Consider the following 25887-nt stretch of genomic DNA (forward strand, 5'->3'; position numbering starts at 1 on the left):
TGTAAGACAGGAATAATGGTAACATATTTTCTCAGCTTTTGTTTGTCTGGGAAACTCTATCTCTTCATTTTTGAAGGACAGTTATGCTGGTAATAGTATTCTTGGTTTACAGTGGTTTTTTTTTTTATTACTTTGAATTATATGCCCTCTCCCTCTGACGTGCAATATTTCTCCTGGGAAATTGTTGATAGACTTGGGAACTCACTTGTACTTTACTATTTGTTTTTATCTTGCTGCTTTCAAATTTCTCTGTGTCTTTAAATTTTGAAAATTTGATTGCTATTTATCTCAGTGTAGAATTCCTGGGGTTCATCCTATTTGGGATCTTTTGGGCTTCATAAATTGGATGTCCATTTCCTTCAGAAGATTTGGGAAGTATTTGAACTCTATTCTTCCTTTAAATATGCTTTCTGACGTTTTTGGTCTCTCTTCTTCTTTGGCATTCCCATAATGTGCATACAGGTTTTCCCAACTGTGTTTCATAAGGTTTGTAGACTTTCTTTACTCTTTTTAAACTTTTTCTATTTTCTACTCTGATTGAATAATTTTAGTTTTTGCGTTTGCTGATTCTTTAGTGTGCTTCATCAAGACGACTTTAGAAACTCTCTAGGGAATTTTTCAGTTTGGTTTGATAATGGTATTTTGATCCAAATACTGTTTTTTTCATCAATGTTTCTGTCTAGGAGGGTTTGTGGGGAGGAAAGTGAGTTGGTATTTTTTATTTTTCCATTTTGCTGATGTCATTCTTTCTTATTTTTGAGTTTCAAGGGGTCGTTATATATTCTTGATATGTCTTTTATCAGATATGTGATTTACAAATGCTTTTTATCCAGTTAGTGTCTTGAATTACCATTCTCTTGTCTTTCAAAAAGTAGATGTTCCTAATTTTGATTAAGTCCAGTTTGTCAATTTCTTTTATTGATCTTACTTTTGGTAATGTGTGCAAGGAAAACTTGCCTTCTGAAGGTTATAAAGATTTTTATTATGTTTTTCTTCTAGAAATTTTGTAGTTTTGATATTAATTTAAGGCCAATGATTCATTTTCAATAACATTTTTATATGGTGCAACATAGGGATTGAAGCTTTTTTTTCTTTTTGTGAATATCCAGTTGTTCTCAATCTAATTTTTTAAATGATTATTATATTTTCTTGACTAAATTGCCTTTGCATCATTGCTGAAAAGCAACTGACCATGTATGTTTAGTTTTATTTCTGAACTCCCTATTTTGTTTCATTGACATATTTTCCTATCTTGTTGCCAGTACAGGTTGAATATCCCTTATTTGAAATGTGTGGGAAAAGAAGTGTTTTTGATTTTGAATTTTTTTTTATTTTGGAATATTTGCATTATAGTTACCAGTTGATCATTATTAATCTGCCAAACCAAAGTCTGAAATGCTCCTCTAAACTTTTTTCTTCAGTTTCATGTCAGTGTTCAAAACATTTTGGGTTATGCAGCGTTTGGATTTTGGATTTTTGGATTAGGGATACACAACCTGTGCCACATTGCCTTAATTACTGTGAATTCATAATATATCTGGAAGTTAGGTAGCATTAGTCTTCCAAATTTGTCCTTATTTGTCAAAGTTGTTTTTGGCTCTTCTAGGTCCTCACTACTTTCATATAAATTTTAGAGTCAGCTTGTGAATTTCTAAAATGATGCTCACTGGAATTTTAATTTTAATTTTGTTAAATCTATAGGTCTATTTTTGGAAAATTGCCATCTGATACTGTTTAGCCCTGTTTCCTCACCCAAATCTCATTTCAAATTGCATTCCCCATGTGTTGATGGAAGGACCTGATGAGAGGTGATTGGATTATGGAGGCAAATTTCCCGCTTGCTGTTCTCATGATAGTAAGTTCTCATGAGATGTGGTTGTTTGATAAGTGTCTGGCACTTCCCCCTTCTTGCTCTCTCTCTTCTGCCACCATGTAAGACGTGCCTTGTTTCCCCTTCACTTTCCATCATCATTGTAAGTTTCCTGAGGTCTCCCCAGCCATTCAGAACTGTGAGTCAATTAAACCTTCTTTGTTTATATATTACCCAGTCTCAGGTAGTATCTTTATAGCAGTGTAAAAATGGACTAATGCAACTATCTTAACAATATTCTTTCAACCCATGAATATAATATATCTTAATTTATTTAAGTCTTTATTTTTTTCTCAGTAATATTTTATAGTTTATAATATAGAGATAGTGTAATCTTTGCTCAAATTTATTTTTAAGGATTTTATATTTATACACTATTGTGAGTAGTACTTTAATATTTCAGTTTATGATTGTTCATCGTTGATAGGTAGAAATAAACTTGATTTTTGTTCATTGGCATTGTATCCTGCGATCTTGTTATACTCATTAATTATTTCTAGTGGTGCTTTTATATTGTCTATTCTATAGGATTTTTCTACATAGGCAATCATGTCATCTGTGAATAAAGACGTTTTTAAGTTCTATTTTCGAATCAGGATGTTTTTAAATTTTTTCTTGTCTCATTTACCTGGCTCAGATTTCAAATACAATGTTGAATAGAAGTGGTTGGTGTAGATATCCTTGATTTGCTCCTGATCTTTGTGGAAAAACATTGAGTCTTTTACCATTAAGTATGATATTACTGAATTTTTTTTGTTCATTTTTCTTATCAGGCTGAGGCCTCCATTCCTATTTTGCTGAGAATTTTATTGAGTGGATATTTGACTTCATCGTATGCTTTTAATGGATATATTGAGATTGTTACATGTTTTTGGCATGTTAATTTGATGATTGGCTGATTTTTGAATGTTAAATCAACCTTGTGTTCTTCGTGTAAGTCCCAGTTAATTATGATACATCATGTGTTTTTTTGTGTGGTTGGATTTGATTTGTAAAAAGTTTGTTTAGAATTTTTGCGTATATGTTCATGAATATATTGGTCTGTAGTTTTATTTTCTTTTAATGTCTTCTTTTAGTTTTTGTTCCAGAATAATCCTGGCATTCTTTTCAAGTTTCTGAAAGAGTTTGTGTAGAGTTGGAGTATTTTATCCTTGTATCTGGTAGAATTCAACAGCTAAAAAGGAATGGAATTTTCTATATGGGTAGGTTTTTATCTTCAAGTTCAATTTCTTTATTTTATATGAAGCTTTTCACATTATTTAATTTTTCTGTCATGAGTCTTAGTAATTTGTGTCTCTCAAGGAATTTATCAATTTTACCCAATTTGTCAAATTTGTTGGCATAAAGTTGTTCCTAATGTTTCCTTATTAACCTTTAATATCTGTAGAGTCTATAGTGATTTCAGTATCTCATTCTCAAAAATGGTTAATTTCCGGTTTTTCCTTTTTTATTATTGATCACCATGTGAAGTGTATCAATTTTATTGGCTTTCTCAAAGAACTAGTATTCTTTATTATTTCACTTTATTCTCTTTGTTTATTAACTATAACTTTTCATTATGCTATTTTAGTGATGATTTCTTAAAAAAATACATCTGTAACTTATCACAGTCTGTCTTCAAATTATGTGATGCCACTTCATGTATAGCATATGGAACTGAGAGTGTTATTCAATTTTTATCCTTCTGACCTTTGTGCTATTGTTATGAAACATTTTGCTTTTATATGTTTTATAGACTACACAATACATTGTTATTATTTTAAAATAAATTTAGATAATATAAAAAGTATTTATTTATGTAGTTACATTTTCTGCCTCTTTTAATTCCTTTATGTAGACCCCAATTTCCATCTGGAATCTTTTTTTTCTGCTTGAAACTTTCTCATTTATTTGTAATGAAGGACTGCTGGTGATCAATTCTGTTAGCTTGTGTATGTCAGAGAAAGTCTTCATTTCATCTTAATTTTGTTTTTAAACAGTTTATTGAAATGTACTTTAAATTTCATAAAATTTACTTATTTACTTCAGTTTTTGGCACATATTTTTACTGGGTAAATAATTCTATTTTAATTTTTTTTCTTTTACTACTTTAAAAATGTTGTTCCACTTTGTTCTAGATTGTTTCTGACAAGAAATAAGCTATTCTTATATTTGTTTTTCTGTGAATAATGTGTCCTTTTTGGGGCTGCTTTAGAATTTTCTTTTTTTTTCAATTTCAGCTTTTATTATATATTCTTGGCGTACATGTGTAGGTTTGTTACAAAGGTATATTGTGTGATGCTGAGGTTTGGAGTACAATTGAACCTGTCACCCAGGAAATGAGCCTATTACCCAGTAGGTAGTTTTTCAATCTTTGCCCCCCCTCCGCTTCTTGTATTCCCCAGTGTCTGTCGTTCCTATCTTTATGTCCATGTGTACCCAATGCATAGCTGCCACTTATAAGTGGGGATATTTATAATTTGCTCAGGATAATTGTTGCCAGCTGCATCCATGTTGCTGCAAAGGATATGATTTCATTCTTTTTTATGGCTGTCTAGCATTTTATGCCATATATGTACCATATTTTCTTTTTCTTATCCATAATTGATGGTCAGCTGGGTTGATTCTATGGCTTTGTTATTGTGAATAGTGCTGTGATGAACATACAGGTGCCTGTGTCTTTTTGGTAGAATGATTTATTTTTCTTTGAGGATATACCTAGTAATGGAATACTCAGTCAAATGGTGGGTCAACTGTTGGTTCTTTGAGAAAGAATTTTCTTTTTATCACTGGTTTTAAGCAACTTGATTATATGTGCCTTACTGTAATTCTATTCCGATTTCTTGAGCTTATAATTTGTTGATTTTCTTGGATATATGGGTTTATAGTTTTCATCAAATATGCTAAATTTTGACCATTATTTCCTCACGTAATTTTTCTCTATTCTCCCTCTTCCAATCTTTTCTTTCTGTAAAGTACTTCAGGCCAGGCGCAGTGGCTCACGCCTGTAATCCCAGCACTTTGGGAGGCTGAGGTGGGCGGATCACGAGGTCAAGAGATGGAGACCATCCTGGTCAACATGGGGAAACCTGCCTCTACTAAAAATACAAAAATTAGCTGGGCGCAGTGGCACGCACCTGTAGTCCCAGCTACTCGGGAGGCTGAGGCAGGAGAATTGCTTGAACCCAGGAGGCCGAGGTTGCAGTGAGCTGAGATCGCACCACTGCCCTCTGGCCTGGTGGCAGAGTGAGGCGTCGTCTCAAAAAATTTAAAAAAAAAAATTAAAAAAAATTAAAAAAAGGTACTCCAATAGCACATATATTAGTCTGCTTGAAGTTGTCCCACAGCTCAATGATACTTATGTTTTTAGTCTTTTTTCTTTTAGATAATTTCTATTTCTGTGTCTTAACTTCATCATCATTCTTTTCTTCTACAATGTTCATTGTGAATCTTCATTCCATTCAGTATAATTTCTTATCTCGTTAATTAACATATTTTTGTTTCTAAAAGTAGAATTTGAACTTTTGTACATTCCAGTATGTCTATCTAATATGTACAATATTATCTCTATCTTCTTGAACATATGGAATACAGTTAAAATAACAGTTTTTATGTCCTTGTCTAGTTTATCATTTCTTTTAATTCTGGGTCAGTTTTAACTGATTGATTATTCTCTTAATTATTGGCAGTATTTTCTGACTATTGCATGCTACATAATGTTTGATCAGATGCTAGATATTTTGACTTTTAATGTATCTCTTTCTCCCTCCTCTTTAAGGTCAATAACTCTTAGATTTGTCCTGTTGACACTGTTTTCTAGATCTCGTAGATATGCTTCATTCTTTCTCATTCTTTTTTTTTTTTTCTTTTTTTTGTTTGTCTCCTCTGACTGTGTACTTTCATATAAACTGTGATACGGTTTGGCTGTTTCCCCACCCAAAATCTTATCTTGAATTGTAATCTCCATAATCCCCACATGTCAAGGGTGGGTCCAGGTGGAGATAATTGGATCATTTGGGTGGTTTCTCCCATGCCGTTCTTGTGATAATGCGTGAGTCTCATGAGATCTGATGGTTTTACAAGCGTCTAGCATTTCCCCTGCTTGCACTCACTCCATCCTACTACCCTGTGAAGAAGGTGCCTGCTGCTTCTTTGCCTTCCAGCATGATTGTAAGTTTCCTGAGGTCTCCATGGCCATGAGGAACTTTATAAATTACTAATCTCAGGTATTTCTTCATAGCAGTGTGAAAATGGACTAATACAGTCTGTGATGGTTAATACTCCGTGTCAACTTGATTTGATTGTAGATGCAAAGTATTGATCCTGGGTGTGTCTGTGAGGGTGTTGGCAAAGGAGATTAACATTTGAGCCAGTGGGCTGGGAAAGACCGACCCACCCTTAATCAGGTAGGCACCATCTAATCAGCTGCCAGTGTGGCCAGAATGTAAAGCAGGCAGAAAAAACGTGAAAAGACTAGACTGGCTTAGCTTTCAAGCCTACACCTTTCTCCCGTGCTGGATGCTTCCTGCCCTTGAACATCAGACTCCAAGTTCTTCAGCTTTGGTACTCGGATTGATTCTCCTTGCTCCTCAGCTTGCAGATGGCCTATTGTGGGATCTTGTGATTGTGTGAATTAATACTCCTTAATAAATTCCCTTTTTATATGTGTATCTATCCTATTAGTTCTGTTCCTCTAGTGAATCCTACAGCCTGTCTTTGAGCTTACTAATTTTTTCCTTTGCTTGATCAATTCTGCTATTAAGAGACCTGGATGTATTCTTCAGTATATCAATTTAATTTTTTTACTCCATAATTTCTGCTTGATTCTTTTTAATTGTTTCAATCTCTTTGTTAAACTTATCTGATATAATTCAGAATTTATTCTCTGTGTTATCTCAGATTTCTTTGAGTTACCTCAAAATAGCTATTTTTAATTCTCTGTCTGAAAGGTCTCATATCTTTGTCCCTCCGGGATTGGTCCCTAGTGCCTTATTTAGTTCATTTTCATTTGATGAGGTCCTGTTTTCCTGGATGGTTTTGATTTTGTGGATGTTTGATGGTGTCTGGGCATTGAACAGTTACATATTTTTTGTTGTCTTCACGATCTTGGCTTGTTTGTACTCATCCTTTTTGGGAAGGCTTTTCAGGTATTCAAAGGGACTTGGGTATTGTGATCTCAATTTTTGGTCACTGCAGCTGTTTCTGCATTAAGGGTACCCCAAGCCCAGTAATGATCTGGTTCTTGCAGACTCATAGGGGCACCACTTTGGTGGCCTTGAATAAGATCTGGAAGAATTCTCTGGATTACCAGGCAGAGACTCTTGTTCTTTTCTCTTACTTTCTCTAAAACAAACAAAATGCCTTTCTCTCTTTTGAGCTGTCTGGAGCTGGAGGAGGGATGACACAAGTACCTCTGTGGCCAGCACCATTGGGACTACACTGGGTTAGACCTGAAGCCAGCATAGCCCTGAGTCTTGCTCAAGGTCTACTATAACCACCACTTGGCTACCACCTGTGTTTGCTCAGGGCCTTGGGCCTGTACAGTCAGCAGGTGGCAAAGCCAGACAGGGTTGTGTAGCTTCCTTCAGGGCGGCAAGTTCTTCTGTGCCCCAGGTGGATCCAAAGACGCTATCTGGGAACCAGTACCTGGAGTCAGAAACCTTAGGAATCTACCTGGCACTTTATTCTACTGTGGCTGAGCTGGCATCCAAGACATAAGACAAAGTTCTTCCCACTCTTCCCTCACCAACTCCCCAGGCAGAGGAATCTCCTCGTGTCCACCACTACCATCTGCCCATGGGGAGCACTGCCAGGGCACTGTGGATTTCACTTCAGATCCAAGGGCTCTTCAGCCAGCTTGTGGTATATTTTGCCGGGTGTGGGGCTCACGTTTCATGGCAGCAGGCTCCCCTTTGACCCAGGGCATTTCCAGAGATGCTGTATGAGAGCAATGGCCCGAATCAGGGACCTCACCAAGTCCACCTGGTGCCCTGTCCCTCTTTGGCCAAGCTGACACCCAAGCTCAAGACAAAGTCCCCTTCATTTCTCCCCCTGCTTTTCTCAAGGAGAAAGGGTCTCTCCCTGTAGCCATGATGGCTGTGAATGAAGCCAGCATGTCTCATACTATCACTCATGACCCACAGCCTGTACCACCTGGTTGCTGCTGATGATAATTCAGGACTCAATGGCTCTTCAGTCAGCAGGTGGCGAATCCTGTCAGGACCAGGTCCTTTCCTTTAAGAAATCAGGCTCTTCTCCAGCCCTGAGCATGTCCAGAAATGTCATTCAGGAGCTAGTGCCTGGAATGAGGGCCCTGTGACTCTGCCAGGTGCCCCATCCCACTGTAGCTAAGTTGACATCCAAGTTGCAAGACAAAGTCCTCTCCACTCCTGTTTTTCCTTTTCCCAAGTGAAAGGATGGAGTCACTACATGAGCTACAAGCCACACTGCTTTGGATTAGAGAAGAGGTGATGTAAGCACTCCCTTAGCCACCTTCCTGGTGTTTCACTAGGCACTAGGTTACCTGGCTTCTCTTCTTCCCATCCACTGGCTCTTAGCCCAGCACAGCAGTAGGAGTTACCATCCTTGTGGCCTAGACAGCCCTTCAAGTTTATTTAGGACCCCAGAGTACTTTATTCAGTGGTGGCAGCACTGTATTCCAATGCAGTATCCCCCAGTTGCTGTGCTCCCCCTCCCCTAAGCTTACAGAATCTCTCGCTTTGCCACACCACCACTTTAGGGGGATGAGGCAGGGGTGATGTTGACAGTTCAAAACTATCTTTCCTATTCTTTTCAGTGCCTCTTTTAGTGATAAGAAGTTAAAACGAAGTCCTATGATCATTCACCTGATTTTTGTATCTTATGGAGTTGCTTTTTTTGTGTGTAGATAGGTGTCAATTTTGGTGTTCCCATGAGGAGGACGATTGGTGGAAGCTCCTCTTCAGCCATCTTGCTCCTCCTCTGCTACTATTTTGAGGGCATTGTTTCCAGTTTCTCTATTTTTTCTGTTACAGTGTAAATAATAATAGTGATTACCTTATTGTTGTGGGAGATATGAGGATTAAATTGGATAGTTTATCATCTTAATTGAATTACTAGCATGATGCCTGGTATATAGCAAGCACTATTAAACTTAGGTAAGTACTTGTACACCTATGTAGTGACCAGCAATATGCCTTCCAGATAGTCAATGCTAAATAAATATTTGTGAACCTAATCAATCATATTTTTTATTTTATATTTAGATTAGGTAACACCCATTCTTTTGTTAAACTTTTAAGTTCAGGGGTACGTGTGCAGGTTTGTTACATATGTAAACATGTCATAGGGGTTTGTTGTACAGATTATTTCATCACCCATGTATTAAGCCTAGCACCCGTTAGTTATTTTTCCTGATCCTCTCCCTCCTCCCACCCTCCATTCTCCAGAAGGCCTCAGTGTGTGTTGTTCCCCTGTATGTGTTGATGTGTTCTCATCATTTAACTCCCAATTATAAGTGAGAACATGCAGTATTTGGTTTTCTGTTCCTGTGTTAGTTTGCTAAGGACAATGGCCCCCAGCTCCAAACATGTGCCTGCAGAGGACATGATTTCTCTTTTTTAAATGACTGCATAGTATTCCATTGTATATATGTACCACATTTTCTTTTTTTTTTAATTATTATTATACTTTAAGTTCTAGGGTACATGTGTATAACGTGCAGGTTTGTTACATATGTATACTTGTGCCATGTTGGTGTGCTGCACCCATCAACTCGTCAGCACCCATCAACTTGTCATTTACATCAGGTATAACTCCCAATGCAATCCCTCCCCGCTTCCCCCTCCCCATGATAGGCCCCGGTGTATGATGTTCCCCTTCCCGAGTCCAAGTGATCTCATTGTTCAGTTCCCACCTATGAGTGAGAACATGTGGTGTTTGGTTTTCTGTTCTTGCGATAGTTTACTGAGAATGACATTGATGGACATTTGGGCAGATTCCATGTCTTTGCTATTGTGAATAGTGCTGCAGTGAACATACACATGCATGTGTCTATATAATAGAACAATTTATATTCCTTTGGGCATATACCTAGTAATGGGATTGCTGGGTTGAATGGTAGTACTGTCCTTGGGTCTCTGAGGAATCACCACACTGTCTTCTACAATGGTTGTACTAAGTTACACTTCCCCTAACATTGTAGAATCGTTTTTTCCCTCCACAACCTTGCCAGCATCTGTTATTTTTATGACTTTTTAATAATAGCTATTCTGACTGGTGTGAAATGGTGTCTCATTGTGGTTTTGATTTGCATTTCTCCAGTGAACAGTGATATTGAGCTTTTTTCCCACATGATTGTTGTCCACATGTATGTGTTCTTTTGAGAAGTGTCTGTTCATGTCCCTTGCCCACTTTTTAATGGGGTTATTTTGTTTTTTCTTATACATTTGTTTAAGTTCCTTATAGATTCTTGATATTAGACCTTAGTGAAATGCATAGTTTGCAAAAGTTTTCTCCCATTCTGTAGGTTGTCTGATTACTCTGTTGATAGTTTCTTTTGCTGCGCAGAAGCTCTTTAGTTTACTTAGGTTACACTTGTCTTTTTTTTTTTTTTTTGTCATCATCATTGCATCTTCATCATCAAATCTTTGCCAGGGCGTTTGTTTAAAATGATATTTCCTAGGTTTTCTAGGGCTTTTATAGTTTTAGGTTTTACATTTAAGTCTTTAATTCATCTTGAGTTGGTTTTTGTATTTGGTAAAAGGAAGGGGTCCAGTTTCAGCCTTCTGCATATGGCTATCCAGTTATCCTGGCACCATTTATTGAACAGGGAGTCCTTTCCCCATTGCTTGTTTTTGTCAGGTTTTTCAAAGATCAGATAGTTGTTTGTGTGCAGTCTTATTTCTGGGTTTCTATTTTGTTCCGTTGGTCTATGTGTCTGTTTTTGTACCAATACCATGCTGTTTTGGTAACTGTAGCTCTGTAGGATTGTTTGAAGTCAAGTAGCATGATGCCTCCAGCTATGTTGTTTGTGCTTAGGATTGTATTGGCTATTCGAGCTCTTTTTTTGGTTCCCTATGAATTTGAAAATTTTCTTTTCTAGTTCACCTGTGAAAAATCTCAATACTAATTTGAGTAGCATCAAATCTATAAATTGCTTTGGGCAGTATGACCGTTTTAACAATATTAATTCTTCCTATCCATGAGCATGGAATGTTTTTCCATTTGTTTGTGTCATCTCTAATTTCTTTGAGCAGTGATTTGTAGTTCTCCTTGTAGAGATTTTTTACCTCCCTAGCTAGTTGTATTCCCAGGTATTTTATTCTTTTTGTGGCAATTGTTAATGTGAGTTTGTTCCTGATTTGGCTCTTGGCTTGACTGTTGTTGGTTTGTAGGAATGCTAGCAATTTCTGCACATTGATTTTGTATATAAAATCTTGTAAGACTTTGCCAAAGTTGTTTATCAGCTTAAGAAGCTTTTGGGCTAAGATGATGGCGTTTTCCAGATATAGGATTATGTTGTCTGCAAGCAGGGACAGTTTGACTTCCTCTCTTCCAATTTGGATGCCCTTTATTTCTTTCTCTCTCCTGATTGCCCTGGTGAGGACTTCAAATACAATGTTGAATTGGAGTGGCGAGAGAGGGCAACCTTGTCTTGTGCTTGTTTTTAAGGGGAGTATTTCCAGCTTTTTCCCATTCAGTATGATGTTAGCTGTGGGTTTGTTATATATGGCTCTTATTATTTTGAGCTATGTTCCTTCGATACCTAGTTTATTGAGAGTAAAAATCCTCAACAAAATATTGGCAAACTGAATCCAGCAGAACATCAAAAAGCTTATCCACACTGATCAAGTAGGCTTTATCCTTGGGATGCTTGGTTCACTATAGGCAAATCAATAAATGTGACTCATCACATAAACAAAAACAAAACCACAAAAGACAAAAACAGGATTATTTCAATAGATGCAGAAAGCACAAATTACTTTATGTGTTTATTTCTCCCTTTAACTTGGTAGAAGATTTTCATTTCTTAGAAAACAAGATGATGATGGTTAATATTAGGTGTCAACATGATTGGATTGAAGGATGCCTTGATAGCTGGTAAAGTATTTTTTTGGATGTGTTGGTGAGGGTGTTACCAGAGGATATTGACATTTGAGTCAGTGGACTGGGAGAGTACGACCCACCCTCAGTGTGGGTGGGCACCATCCAATTGGCTGCCAGCACTGCTAGAGCAAAGTTGGCAGAATAAGGTGGGATATGCTGGCTTGTTTAGTCTTCTGGCTTTCATCTTTTTCCCATGATGGATGCTTCCTTCTCTTTCTCCTGCCCTTGGACATCAGATTCCAGCTTCTTCAACCTTTGGACTCTTGTACTTAACATCAGTGGTTTTCTGGAGGCTCTCTGGCCTTCAGCCACAGACTGAAGGGTGCTCTGTTGGCTTCTCTACTTTTGAGGCTTTTAGACTCGGACTGAGCCACTACCAGCCTTTTTCTTCTTCAGCTTGCAGACAGCCTATTGTGGGACTTTGCCTTGTGATCATATGAGCCCTTTGTCCCTAATAAACTACCTTTCAAATATACGTATATCCTATTAGTTGTGTCCCTCTGGAGAACCCTGACTAATACTTACATATATTTGCATTGATGGTTAAAACTTATGAATATACATTTTAATTTGATCTATTGAATTGCGTTGCTCTTAGTGAGTTTTAGGATATTCAAAACAATTTTTACTTAAACAAAATTGTCCTAAGTAGCCTCTTTTAATTATCTTTATTCAGTGTTATGGTTTTATTGCCTTCTTTAAAATTCATGTTTAAGTTTAATTGCTATTGTAATATTGTTGAGAGGTGAGACCTTTAAGAGGTGATTAGGTCATGAAGGGATTAATGCCATTATTGTGGGAGTGGGTTAGTTACATGAGAGTTCAGCCCCTCTTTTCTATCTCTTATGGGCCCTTTTGCTCTTCTGTCTTCCACTATGGTATCACCCTCCTCAGATATGATACTTTGCTCTTAGACTTCCCAGCCTTCAGAACTGTGAACCAAATAACCTTTTTCTTTATAAATTATCCAGTCTGTGGTATTTTATTATAGCAGCAGAAAATGAATTAAGACAGAAAATTGGTACAGGAAACTCGGGCTGTTGTCATCACAAATATATGAATATGTGGGAGTGACTTTGGATTTGGGTAATGGATAGAGGCTCAAAGAACTTGGAGGAATAGGCTAGAAGAATCCTGTATTGCCATAAAAGAAGCAGTAAGGGTGATTCTGGTGAGGGCTCAGGAGATCTGTATGGAAATTCTGAATCTTCCAAGAGATTACTTAAGTGATTGTGAGCAGAATTTTGGTAGAAATATGGACAACAAAGACTATTCTGATGAAGTTCAGACAGAAATAAGGAAAAGGTATTGGAAACTGGAGTAAAGACCTTCCTCATTATAAAGTTGCGAAGATCTTGGTTGAATTGTTTCTGTTCCTCGAGGCTTTGTGGAATGCAGAACTGAAGAGTGATGAACAAGGATATCTGGTGGAAGAAATATCTGAGCAACGAAGCATTTACACTTTTAAAATGGCTGCTTTTAACCACATACAGAGAGATGTGAGAGGAAATAAATGAGTGAAAGACAAAATTTATAGTCAAAAAAGAAGCAGATTGGAAAGATTTGGAAAATTCACAGCCTGGCAAAGTAGAATGATAAGGAGTCTTTAGAAGAGTGAAACAAGGGTGTGGCCAGGAAATACTTTGCTAAAGAGGTTACCATGGCTAGAAGAGAGCCAGGTGCTATTCATATAGACAATGGGAGAAAGACCTTGAAGGCATTTCCAAGACCCTTAAGGATGCTCCTTCCATTACAGGTCCAGAGCTCTAGGAGGGAAGAATTGTTTTTAGGGATGGGCCTGGGGCACCCTCCATGGGCCTGCTGCCAGGGCCTCCTTGAGAGTCTACTTCTTGCATTCTGGCACAGTGCTTTCCAGCTGTTGTGGCTCAGGTAGGCTCAGGTGCGGCTCAACCCACTGCTCTAAAAGGTACATGCCACAAACCTTGGTATCATCCATGTGATGTTAAGCTGTGGAGAGTATAGCTATGTCTACCTCGATATCCAAGGATGTTGCAAATAGCCTAGTTGCCTGGCAGCAACCTGCTGCAGGTGCAGAGCTGTCACAGAGAGTACTTATGAGTATAAAGCCTAGTGAAACCATGGTATGGGGCCACCCCCAAGACCACAGAACTTAGGGCCACTAGCATCCAACTCAAGCATGAGAGAGTTGCAGGCATGAGGCTCTAATCCAACAGCACTGAAGTGTGGGCTGAGCCCAGCAAAGCCATAGGGGCAGGACTGCCTGAGGCCTTGGGGGCCCAATATCCACACCAGTGTGCCTTGAATGTGGGACATGTAGTCAATGGAGATTGTTCTTCAGCTTTAAAATTTAATGTTGTTTGCCCTGTTGAGTTTTTTTCTTATGTGGACACGGTTACCCTTTTATTTTTGCCTGTCTTTCTTTTTTGGAATGGGAATGTATATCCCATACCTTTTCCACCATTGTATTTTGTAAGTAGATAACTTGTTTCGATTTGACAGGCTCACAGCTAGAGGGAATTTGCCTCAGGAAGAGTCATGCCTTGAGTCTCACCCATATTTGATTTCTATGAGACTTTAGACCATGGACTTTTGAGTTTGTGCTAGAACTGGTTAAGGCTTTGGGGCTATTGAGATAGAATAAATGTATTTTGTATGTGCAAAGGAAGTGAGATTTGGGGTGCCAGAGGATGAATGCTATGGTTTGAATGTCCCCTTTAAAACTCATGTTGAAATTTAATTGTCATTATAACGGTGTTAAGAGCGGGGACCATTAAGAGGTGATTAGGTCATGAAGGTTCTCTCCTCATGAATCATTTAATGCTGTTATTGTGGAGTGAGTTAGTTCTTGTGGAATTTTGGTCCTTTGTTTCCCTCTATTTCACATGTTCTCTTGCTCTTCTGCCTTTTGCTGTGGAATTACTGTCACCAGATGTGGCATCATGTTCTTGGACTTTGCAGCCTACAGAACTGTTGAGCCAAATAAGGCTTTTTTTTTTTTTTTTTCCTTATAAACTACCTAGTCTGTGGTATTCTATTATAGCAGAAGAAGATAAAGTAAGACATTTAGCAAACTGTTAGTGTAGCATAATTGTCTAGGATATAGGTATTTTTTCCAGGTTACTTAGGTTTTAATCCCAGCTCTTACACTTAGTTCCCGTGAGACCAGAACAAATTACTTAATCAATCTGTATTCCAGTTTCTGATAAAATGGGAATATGTACCTCATAGAGTTGTTGTGAAGATTAAATGTGCTAAATGTATAAAACACTTTGAATAATGTTTGGTAATGTTACATACTATAAAATATTAGATGGTGTTATTACTGTTTTTTATTACTGCCTTCTCAGAGAAGCCTTCCTATACTGTCCAGATACTTTTTCTTCCAGCAACCATCAGATCATAGATGGGATAGCTCCCCAACTGTAGTGGAAGGGACTGGAGGTGAGACTAATCCCTCTCAGGATTTGCTGTGGGATAGAGGCTAGAGATCCTGGTCTTGTTGACTCTGGGGAGGCACATGCCTCCTAGCAAGTCCCTGCACAGATGGGATAGTTTTCTCATTACAGCAGGGGAGCTGGATCTGGGACTGGGCCCTCTTGGGATCTCCTGTGAGACAGAGGCCGAGGAGCCCATCTCTTTAGTCCATACAGATACATGTGTTGTAGCAAGTCTTAGTGCAGATGGAATAGTTCCTCAACTACAGCAAGAAGAACAAAAGTTGAGACTTAGCCCCACAGGATCTGCTGTGACAGAAGTTGGCATACCAGTCAGGGAATCTCATACTCCTGGGCTGTAAAATACAGGTCCCTGTGCAAGCAGTTCTGAGCTGGGACCTCAGGTGAGGAAGGCTGGAGCCAAAGCTCAGGCAACTTTAAGATTCAGTGCCAAGACCAATGTAAGGGGGTAGGTGAGCCTTTTCACCAATGCACTATTGTGTGTGATTCCTTTTGGACCCCTTGGCAGATGGTTTTGGTTGCAGGCTCAAGGCCAAATGGGACTGTAGCCAAGCCTCTTAGGGGACTGGGACTTTTTCAGGCTTGAACCAGGAAGCACACTCAGTAGGGCAGATCAGCCACCTGGGTATCAGTGTATGCTGTGAAAATGACCCTCCTAGGTTTTGGGCTCCATCAGGGGTTTCACAAAATCTTGCCTCAATCTTGAGGCTCGCATAGAGAGACTTTAGACTGACAGTGGGTTACCTTCTATTTTGCTATCTTGGTGATGTCCCAAGTCTGTTGATATGAAGTTCACAGTAGTTTCCATTAAACTGTTCAATGAGCATGATTTATATTGTATGTAGTATCTATATCCATAGAACTATCTTGCAATAATGACTATATGTGATTTTGAACTTGCCTGCCTTTTATTCCACCATCTGTAGGAGTGAAGAGGTGGTGCTAGAGCTTAGTGTGCTTCTCACAAGATTTCCACCACTTCTTCCTCTCAACAATCACAGAAAGAATGTATTTCTTATTTATTTATTTCAGTTACAGAAGGCTCATGAGTCCAGGTCATTATTTTTATTCCAGACTCTCATTTCTTTATGGCACCATACAACCCCACTCCCACATTCAATCCACCCCTGTATAACTGCCCAGAATATTCTACTGTGTCCTCTGGAACTCATGGTTTATCATCAGCAAAATCTATAATCTCAATCTCAACCCTGAACCTCCCTTGCATAACTTTACTGTAATTGAAAACTAGTTCTCCCTTGAAAAGTTTCCCCTACATTCAAAAGGTTGATTTTCTTTTCTTTTTTTTTTTTTTTTTTAGACGGAGTCTCACTCTGTCGCCCAGGGTGGAGGGAAGTGGCGCGATTTCAGCTCACTGCAACCTCCATCTCCTAGGTTCAAGCAATTCTTCTGTCTCAGCCTCCGAGTAGCTGGGACTACAGGTGCATGATGCCATGCCCAGCTAATTTTTTGTATTTTAGTAGAGACGGGGTTTCACTGTGTTGCCCAGGTTGGTTTCGAACCCCTGAGCTCAGGCAATCTGCCTGCCTCAGCCTCCCAAAGTGCTGGGATTACAGGCGTGAGCCACCATGCCTGGCGCGGTTTTCTTTCTTTATTCTTTTCTTCTTTTTTCTTTTTTTTTATCCTTCATTCATCTCATTGCCACTTGCAGAGAATCGTTCTAAACTCCTTCCCATAAAAATTTATCTTTCAAGGTTCTAATATCGGATTATACCTCCTGACACCTCTCCTTCTAACATACTCTTCCATCATTTGCTCCATTTCTCTACTCTCCTTTACAGCAAAGCCTCCCCCCAAAGAGTTAACTGTACTGGATATTACCACTTATCCTCCTTTCTCTCTTGAACCTACTCCAATCAGGCTTTCATTGCCCACTACTCCACTGAAGCTCTTGTCATGGTCATCAGTGACCTCCAGTTTACCAAATGCAATAGTCAGTTTTTCTCATTCATCATTTTCTTGACCTTGGCAGCATTTGACACAGTTGGTTATGTCCTCTACCTTTTTGAAACAGTTTCATCTCTTTGCTTCTGGGACCACTCTCTTGGCTCTCCTCCTAACTCGTTTTTGTTTTCACTTGTTTCTTTCTCATTTTCCTGAACTTTAAACCTTCGAAATACGTCAGGATTTAGTACTGTAGAAAATTTTCCTATCTACTGGTTCCCTATGTCATCTTATTCAGTTTAGTTCTTTTAAGTATTATCTAAATGCAGATGGCTCCCACCTTTATACCTTAAGCCTCAACGTATCTACTGAATTCCATACTTGTATATAAAATTCTCAACTTAATATCTTTACTTGGATATCTAATAGGCCTCCCAAACATATATGCCCAGACATAAACTTCTGATTTTCTATCCTTTCAAATCTGTTCCTCAATAGACAAAAGCTCCATTCTTCGTGCACTTCAAGCCGGAAACCTTGAAGTTATCCTTAAATCCTCTCTTTCTCTAGCAATCTATATCAGATTCATTAGCAAATATAAATCCTGATGAATAAGTCCTGATATTTTCCTTGCTTCCACTTTTCTACCCCTACAGTTAGTTTTTCAGGTAGTAGCCAAAGTGATTCTTTAAACATATATGTCATCTCAAAATCTTCTGATTACTTCTTGTCTGCTTTGGACTAAAACTTAAGTTTTTACACTGATCTTTAAGGTTCTACGTGATCCCGTACCTCCCCAGTACCCACTTCTGTCTTCATTGCTCACTTTGTTCAGACTATACTGGTCTCCTTGTCTTTACTGACTGTGCTGAACACACTCTTGCCTCAGGATATGTGCTTTTGCTGTTCCTTCTTCTTGGAACACATTTTCTTCAGTTATCCACATGGCTCACGTCCCCTTACTTTCTTCAGGTTTCTACTGAAATCCCCCTCAAAGGAGATCTTTTCTGACCACCCTATTTAAAATAGCAACCCATTTCTATCCCTCTATCTCCTTTACTTGTAAAGAAACATATAATATACTTATATATATATGTGGGTGTATATATATGTGTGTGTATGTATATATTTAACAAGCTCTTACATAACTCTTACCATATGCCAGACACTTCAAAAATTACAAATATTATTTATTCTTTATAATACCCATAAAGCATAGGGAAGTAGGTACTATTATTATTGTTATTTTACAGATGGAGAAACTGAGGCACAGTGCTGTTAAGTACTCTTTCCAAGGTCAAACAGTTGATAGTGGCATACCTGAGGTTGGAAGTTAGGCCACCTTCTTCTATTGTGTACTTAACTATGTTATGCCCTATTGTCTCTTAGATAGGGTTCAGTATACATATGTATATGTATATATAGCAATTGTTAATGATGAAATTCATTACTAGTAATAAGATAAAAAGTATAGATTTTAAAATTCATGAAATATTATTAACTGATATTGACTATTATAATAACAAGATAATTATCTTGTAATATCAGTTAGTAGTCTGATGAGCAAATGGCTAGTATTTCTCAGTTTGAGACCCTCCCCCTGTTTTATTTGATACAGGGTCTCATTCTGTCGCCCAGGCTGGTCTTGACCTCCTGGGTTCAAACCATCAGCCTCTCAAGTAGCTAGGACTACAGGCACTTGCACCCAAGCCCCGTGTATTAGGCCGTTCCTGTGTTCTTATAGAGAAACATTGAAGCATGGGTAATTTATAAAGAAAAGAGGTTTAATTGGCTCATGGTTCTGCAGACAGCACAGGAAGTGTAATACTGGCATCTGCTTCTGGTGAGGGACTCAGGAGGCTCACAATCATGGCAGAAGGCAAAGCAGGAGCAAGCATGTCACATGGCGAGTATAGGAACAATAGAGAGGAAGGAGGAGGAGGGTGCCAAGTACTTTTAAACAGCCATGTCTTGCAATAACTCACTCATTGTGAGGACAGCACCAAGAAGATGGTGCTAAACTATTCACGAGAAATCTTCCCCCATGATCCAGTCACCTCCCACCAGTCCCCAACTCCAACATGAGATTATAATTCAACATGAGATTTAGAGGGGACAACATCCAAACTGTATCACCTGACTAATTAAAAAAAGTTTAGAGAGATGAGGTCTCATTTATTTTGCCCAGGCTGGTCTTGAACTCCTGAGCTCAAGCAATCCTCCAGCTTTGAATCTCTTAAAGTGCTAGGATTACAGGCATGAGCCACCATGCCTGGCCTTGAGACACTTTCTTAACAAAGTTTTATTCATCTCAGCTGCACTACTCACTAGTTAAATGACATATGACAAGTTACTTATTTTTTCTAATTCTCAGTATGATTGTTTTTTTTAAAATTAAAGACTTTATTTTTTTGAGAGCAGTTTTAGGTTATAGCAAAATTAAAGGAAGAGATTTCTCACATACCCCTACCCTGACATGTACATAGCCTCTCCAACTATCAACATCCTCCAGAAAAGTAGTAGTATTTGTTGCATCAATGAACCTACTTTGATACATTATTATCATACATTAGGATTAGCTCTTGATTTTGTACAGTCTATGAGTTTGGGTAAATGTTTCATGACATGTGTGCATCATTATAATTATATACAGAGCATTTTTCACTGCCCTCAAAATCCTCTGTGCTCCATGTATTTATCTCTGTCTCTCAACCCCTGGCCCCTGATAACCACTGATCTTTGTACTCTATAGTTTTTCCTTTTCCAGAATATCACATAGGTGGAATCATATAGCATGTAGGCTTTTCAGATTGGTTTCTTTCACTTAGAAATGTAATCAATTTGCAAATTAGGGTAATAATTCCTACCTAAGGGCATTTCATGAAATTTAATGGAAATAATATATATGAAAGCACAGTGCCTGGTACCAGCTGTCAGTTCATGTTAACTGATGTAATGAAGTATAAAGGAATAACTGTGGGAAAACCTGCACTCATTTTCCTACAGTTAAAACTATATTCTTTTTGGAATAAGGACTGGTATACTTAATGCTTCTTTCAAATTTTACATTCTTGGATATGAGGAGCCCTTTAAAAATAAGATTAAAAGAAACTTAAGAAGTGAAGATGTTACTACTGTTCTTTATATAGCATGTATTATGGTGTCTTACACCAACTAGGCACTTGGTTAAGTTAAATGAATTACAACCTTTCGTATATTTGATCAAGTGCTTGTTTATACTTCAACACATATGATATGAACTTTTATCACATCATTTATGATTGTTTTGCTACAACTTAGAAAAGTTTCAGCATGGTCAGCATGGGCAGAAAGGCTTTTGGTGAAATAAACTTTATAGTTCTCATGAAAAGGGATTAGAAACTTATATTGACTTAAGTAGAAAAAATATATAATGGCCCATCTTATATTTAAACATGACCTTTTTCATGACCTTGTAAGAAAATGTAGATTTAAGGAAATTCCAGGACCAGAATTTCATATAGATTGAAATAGTTCCTGGCAGGCTCTTTTTGCTATTTCCTGTGTCCTAAGCTTTCATGTGCTGCTGGAGGAAATTAAAGAATAGTCTGTACCAATTTAGAGGCAGAAAGTAGTATTTTCTTTCTTTACACATGTTTACTGACATACGCAGTTCACAAACACACACATACACATATATCACATCTTATTGTTGGAAATGGACTAGCTATATTTTTCAATTAATCGTTAGCATGTCTTAACAAAATGTTTTAGCATTTGACATATACTTTACACAACTATGGAATTTTGCATTTATTGACTGTTAGCCAATAATGAGGGTTGACATAAACATTGGGTATACTTAGTAGGAAAGAGAATTGGATTGGGTGATTTTTTATTAAATTAGTCTCTCTGACATTAATAGTTGTATAACTTTGGAAAAACTTATAACCACAAAAATGTAAATTACTTCTTCCAGTGATGGTCCTTAGTTTTTATTTAAGTGCAAACTGAAGGAAAAGAGAAATAGATTATCTCTAAGGGTTCTTCTGGTGTGGTGAACCCTTTTAGCTTTACTGATAAGTCTATTTATGCCTGTATACATGAGTTTATGCACATAAGATTTTTTTTTTTTTTTTTTGAGACGGAGTCTCGCTCTGTCACCCAGGCTGGGGTGCAGTGGCCGGATCTCAGCTCACTGCAAGCTCTGCCTCCCGGGTTCACGCCATTCTCCTGCCTCAGCCTCCCGAGTAGCTGGGACTACAGGCGCCTGCCACCTCGCCTGGCTAAGTTTTTGTATTTTTAGTAGAGACGGGGTTTCACTGTGTTACCCAGGATGGTCTCGATCTCCTGACCTCGTGATCCGCCCGTCTCGGCCTCCCAAAGTGCTGGGATTACAGGCTTGAGCCACCGCGCCTGGCCCATAAGATGTTTTTAAGTACAATAACTACAAAAAATAAATATTATTTTCTAAATAATTGTGGAGAAAACTTTTTTCCACATAACAATGCTATTTAATTGAATAAGGATCAAGTTATACACACACACACAGAGTCCTGTTTCTCTTTATCTTAAAGTGAGTAAATCCTGTCAAGATTTGAAATAATACCAGCAACAATAGCTACATAATCTGCCGAATACATTATATACATTATCTTAGTTAATTCTTATAAAATCCTATGGAGTAGGATTCTGAAAGCAAGCTCAAAATCATACTCATACTAAGGGAGAGAGTAGAGATTTAATACAGCTGTAAGTCTGTATTAAAGCTGTATTCTCTTAACTACATACAGACTCAAGAAGTAAGTGGTGTTATAAATCTATTATTTTAATATATACAGTTCTTCATGTATGCTGAATATATTTTTGAGAGTATGCTCAATTGTTGGTCATATTAATAATTCTTACAACTGTAATGTAATGTATTTCCTAACCCAAAATATATCTGACTGTGGGCTAATTTTGGGATCTGTTGAAATTGGGGATGTATCCCTTAACTTGGCCAGGCTATATTTTGATTCTCTTAATCACAGCAAATAGCCAAGTGATATAGACAAATAAGGAATGGTTCATAATCCTTTCATTCCTAATAAAATTTAATGCCCCCAAATATTTAGGTATTATCTATTCTGGTTTCAGCTTTCTGCTGCTGCTGACTTTCTTTCATAGTCTGAGCTACCCTGGACCATAATCTGAACCATCCTGGACCAACGGAAGGGTATGACTTGCTTCATGTTGATTGTGAACACAGAAGGGTTTTGCTTGTAACTCAAGCCAGGCCACCATAAGGGTAATCATGTGATTATTTCAGGGAAAAGACTTTTCATCTTGATCCCAGGGAAGAGACTAGAGGCTGGTGATGAAATGTATTTATGATCTACCTATGCTTTAATCCACCCATGTCAAGGCCCCAAACAACCTTATTCAGGATACATTGTATTAGATGTTAAACAAAAGGCAAGTGTGTTTCTAAAAAGATTAGGGAAACATTTGTGAAGCAGGGAGGATTCCTATGTAAGTTATATATATTTTAAGAAAATTGTATGTTATACTGTGAAGTGATGTCATGATGCTTTGCCTGAAAATAAATATCTTTTTCTAATTTTGTGAAATTTCTAATCATCACAATGAATTCAGATAAATTTGCTTTGTCAAAATTGAATAATACTTGGTCATAAAACTCATGTTGTGTTCAGCAGAGAAAATTTTTTATAGGCAGTGTTCTCTTTTTTTCCGTCACTCTTGAAATCTAATTGTCCAAAGGCCAACCCCACAGCTGTAATTTCATCATCTCTTTGGTGACATTGTTTTTAAATTAGAATATTGCAGCCATGCTTGTCTTCTGCCTAATGTGGCATGAAAATAGCCTCTAGCAGCTCACTTCATAGAACTTAAGGTTTTTCACAGTACAAAGTAGACTGATTGTTTACCTTCTCTGTAAGAAATCAGTTTTATCTATAAAAATACAATGTTCTTGAAAATGTCTGCAACTTTCAGAAATAGAATGTAAGATTTGATTATGCTATACATGGGTGTGGCCATTTTTTTTTGGACAACTACTACAGTTACCATTGAAGGCAACCTAGTTTGGAGACAAATGCCATTGGAGTTTTCCAGCTAGCTGTTTTTAAAAGAGCTAATTTCTTATGAGGATCTCCATAATTGGTTTTCATTTTGATGAAAACTTTAAGATGAAGGGATTGTGCAGAGAGAACAGGGATTATTTTTCCCAGTTTATATGTTATTTTTGTAATGAGGTTGAATTTCAAAGACTCATGAAGTATTATTATCCAATGCTTCTGTCACCACGTTGCACCAACATTGGAAATTCAGGTACCCTTGCATAGATCTAAAATGTACTTTTGAGTTTAAATATGCCCCTTAACTTCTCTTAGGTGAGCCTCAGCTTCATCACCTATAACATTGCACAGGTTGTTGGTGGCCAAATAAGCTCTAAGACCCTTCAAGGTCTAAAGTTGTATAATTGTGTTTTTAGGGATAAGTTTATGGAATAAGTTTAATTTATATTTCCCTGAGGCTGAGAAAAAGTATCCATATGAAGGGATTTAGAATGATACAGTGGAAAGAGCAGGAGTATTTGAAATCAGATCTGAGTTGAATTTAATAGCTGTATGATGTTAGCATCTATCAGAGTGGCTGATGGCAAAAATTTAATATATATTTCCTTAATGAATAAATGGATCCATTGTCTGCTACCTGCCACCATGCCTACCTTTTATGTATGGTAGTTATTTGATAATCATTTGTTACAGATTCTAAAAGTATATTGCACACATTGTTTCCCTCTTATTTCTTTACCTTCTGGAATATTCTCAGTGCTTGAGACTGCTAATCAGACCCCATATAGAATCCAGTTCATGGGCCTGGCATTCTGATCTGACAACACCATACTTTTCCAGCTTTGTTCCTTCAGCCTATGTACTTCAGCTCTACTTTTCCAAGCCTTTGTTTTATTTGGCTCTATTTAGCACTAACTAAATTATATATGGTTGCAATGGACTGAAGGCATCTCCCCAAAACTCATATGTTGAATCTCTAATAGCAATGTGAAGGATATTTAGAGGTAGAGCCTTTGAGAGGTACCTAGGCCATGTTTGTGGATCTCCCATGAATGAGACTAGTAGCTTTACAAGAGGCGAGAGAGCCAGCTGTCTTTCTCTCAACTATGTGGGGACATAGCAAGAAGATGCCCCTTTGTAAACCAAGAAAAGGCAGTCACCAAGAAGCTAACCATGCTGACAACCTTGATCCTGGATGTCCAGCCTCCAGAACTGTGAGAAATAAATGTTTGTTGTTTGTCATCCAGTCTATGGTAATTTGCTATAGCAACCCAAACTGACTAAGACAATGGTGATTATCACTATAATTATTACAAGAATGAGTATTTCTTGAATACCAAATATGGACAGTTATTTGCCAGTATCTGTAATAGATATTTCATTTATTATTCATGTAATTCTTATAGAAATCTATGGGGTAGGTAATATTAATCCCTGTTTTACAGTTGGCAGAAACTGTGGCTAAAAGAGCTTAGGTAACTTTCTGAAGTTCATATAATTAGTATTATTATTTTTAATAATAACTTTTAGGTTCAGGAGTACATGTGCAGACTTGTTATATAGGTAAACTGTGTGTAACAGGGGTTTGGTGTACAGATTATTTCATCGCCTAGATAATAAGCATAGTACCCAATAGGTATTTTTTCTGATCCTCTCCCTCCTCCCACCCTCCACCCTCAAGTGGGCTCTGGTGTCTATTGTTCTCGTCTTGGCGTCCGTGTGTTCTTGTTGTTTAGACCCCACTTATAAGCAAGAACATGCAGTATTTGGTTTTCTGTTCCTGTGTTAGTTTGCTTACGATAATGACCTCCAGCTCCATCCATGTTGCTGCAAAGGATATAATCTCATTCTTTTTTATGGCTAGGTACTATTCCATGGTATATATGTACCACCTTTTCTTTATCCACTCTACTGTTGATGGACATTTAGGTTGATTTTATGTCTTTGCTTTTGTGACTAGTGATCCCATGAACATACATGTGTCTTTATGGTGGAGTGATTTATATTCTTTTGAATATATATCCAATAATGCGATTACTGGGTCGAATGGTAATTCTGTTTCAAGTTCATTGAGGAATCACCACACTGCTTTCCACAATGGCTAAACTAACTTACATTTCCACTAGCTGTGAGTAAGCATTTCTTTTTCTCCACAACCTTGCAAACATGTTATTTTTAATTTTTTAAAAATAATAGCCATTCTGACTGGTGTGAGATGGTATCTCATTGTGGTTTTGATTTGCATTTCTCTGGTTGGTTGGTTTGTTTTTTGAGACAGAGTTCCTCTCTGTCACCCAGGCTGGAGTGCAGTGACATGATCTCAGCTCACTGCAACCTCCATCTCGCAGGCTCAAGAAATTCTCCTGCCTCAGCCTCCTGAGTAGCTTGGATGACAGGCGTGCGCCACCACGCCCAGCTAATTTTTGTATTTTTATTACAGATGGGGTTTCACCATGTTGGCCAGGCTGGTCTTGAACTCCTGACCTCATAATCTGCCCGCCTTGGCCTCCCAAAGTGCTGAGATTACAGGCGTGAGCCACCGCCCCTGGCC

General features: G+C 37.8%; 1 protein-coding gene across 12 annotated transcripts in view; it reads left to right on the forward strand.

Moving 5' to 3' along the window:
• The window catches only part of LOC107126370 (AGBL carboxypeptidase 4), a 1456730-nt gene that overhangs the window by 83371 nt on the left and 1347472 nt on the right, over positions 1-25887 (forward strand). For 2 of the 12 annotated variants that reach the window (XM_074007238.1, XM_065522885.1), the window contains exon 2: positions 22396-22474. The exons of the other annotated variants lie outside the window; for them this stretch is intronic. The gene's annotated coding sequence lies outside the window, so the exon portion shown is untranslated. The remainder of the gene's footprint in view (positions 1-22395; positions 22475-25887) is intronic. 12 annotated transcript variants of the gene reach the window in all.

This window comes from Macaca fascicularis, chromosome 1 (genome assembly GCF_037993035.2).
Source record: "Macaca fascicularis isolate 582-1 chromosome 1, T2T-MFA8v1.1".
Taxonomy (NCBI): Eukaryota; Metazoa; Chordata; class Mammalia; order Primates; family Cercopithecidae; genus Macaca; species Macaca fascicularis.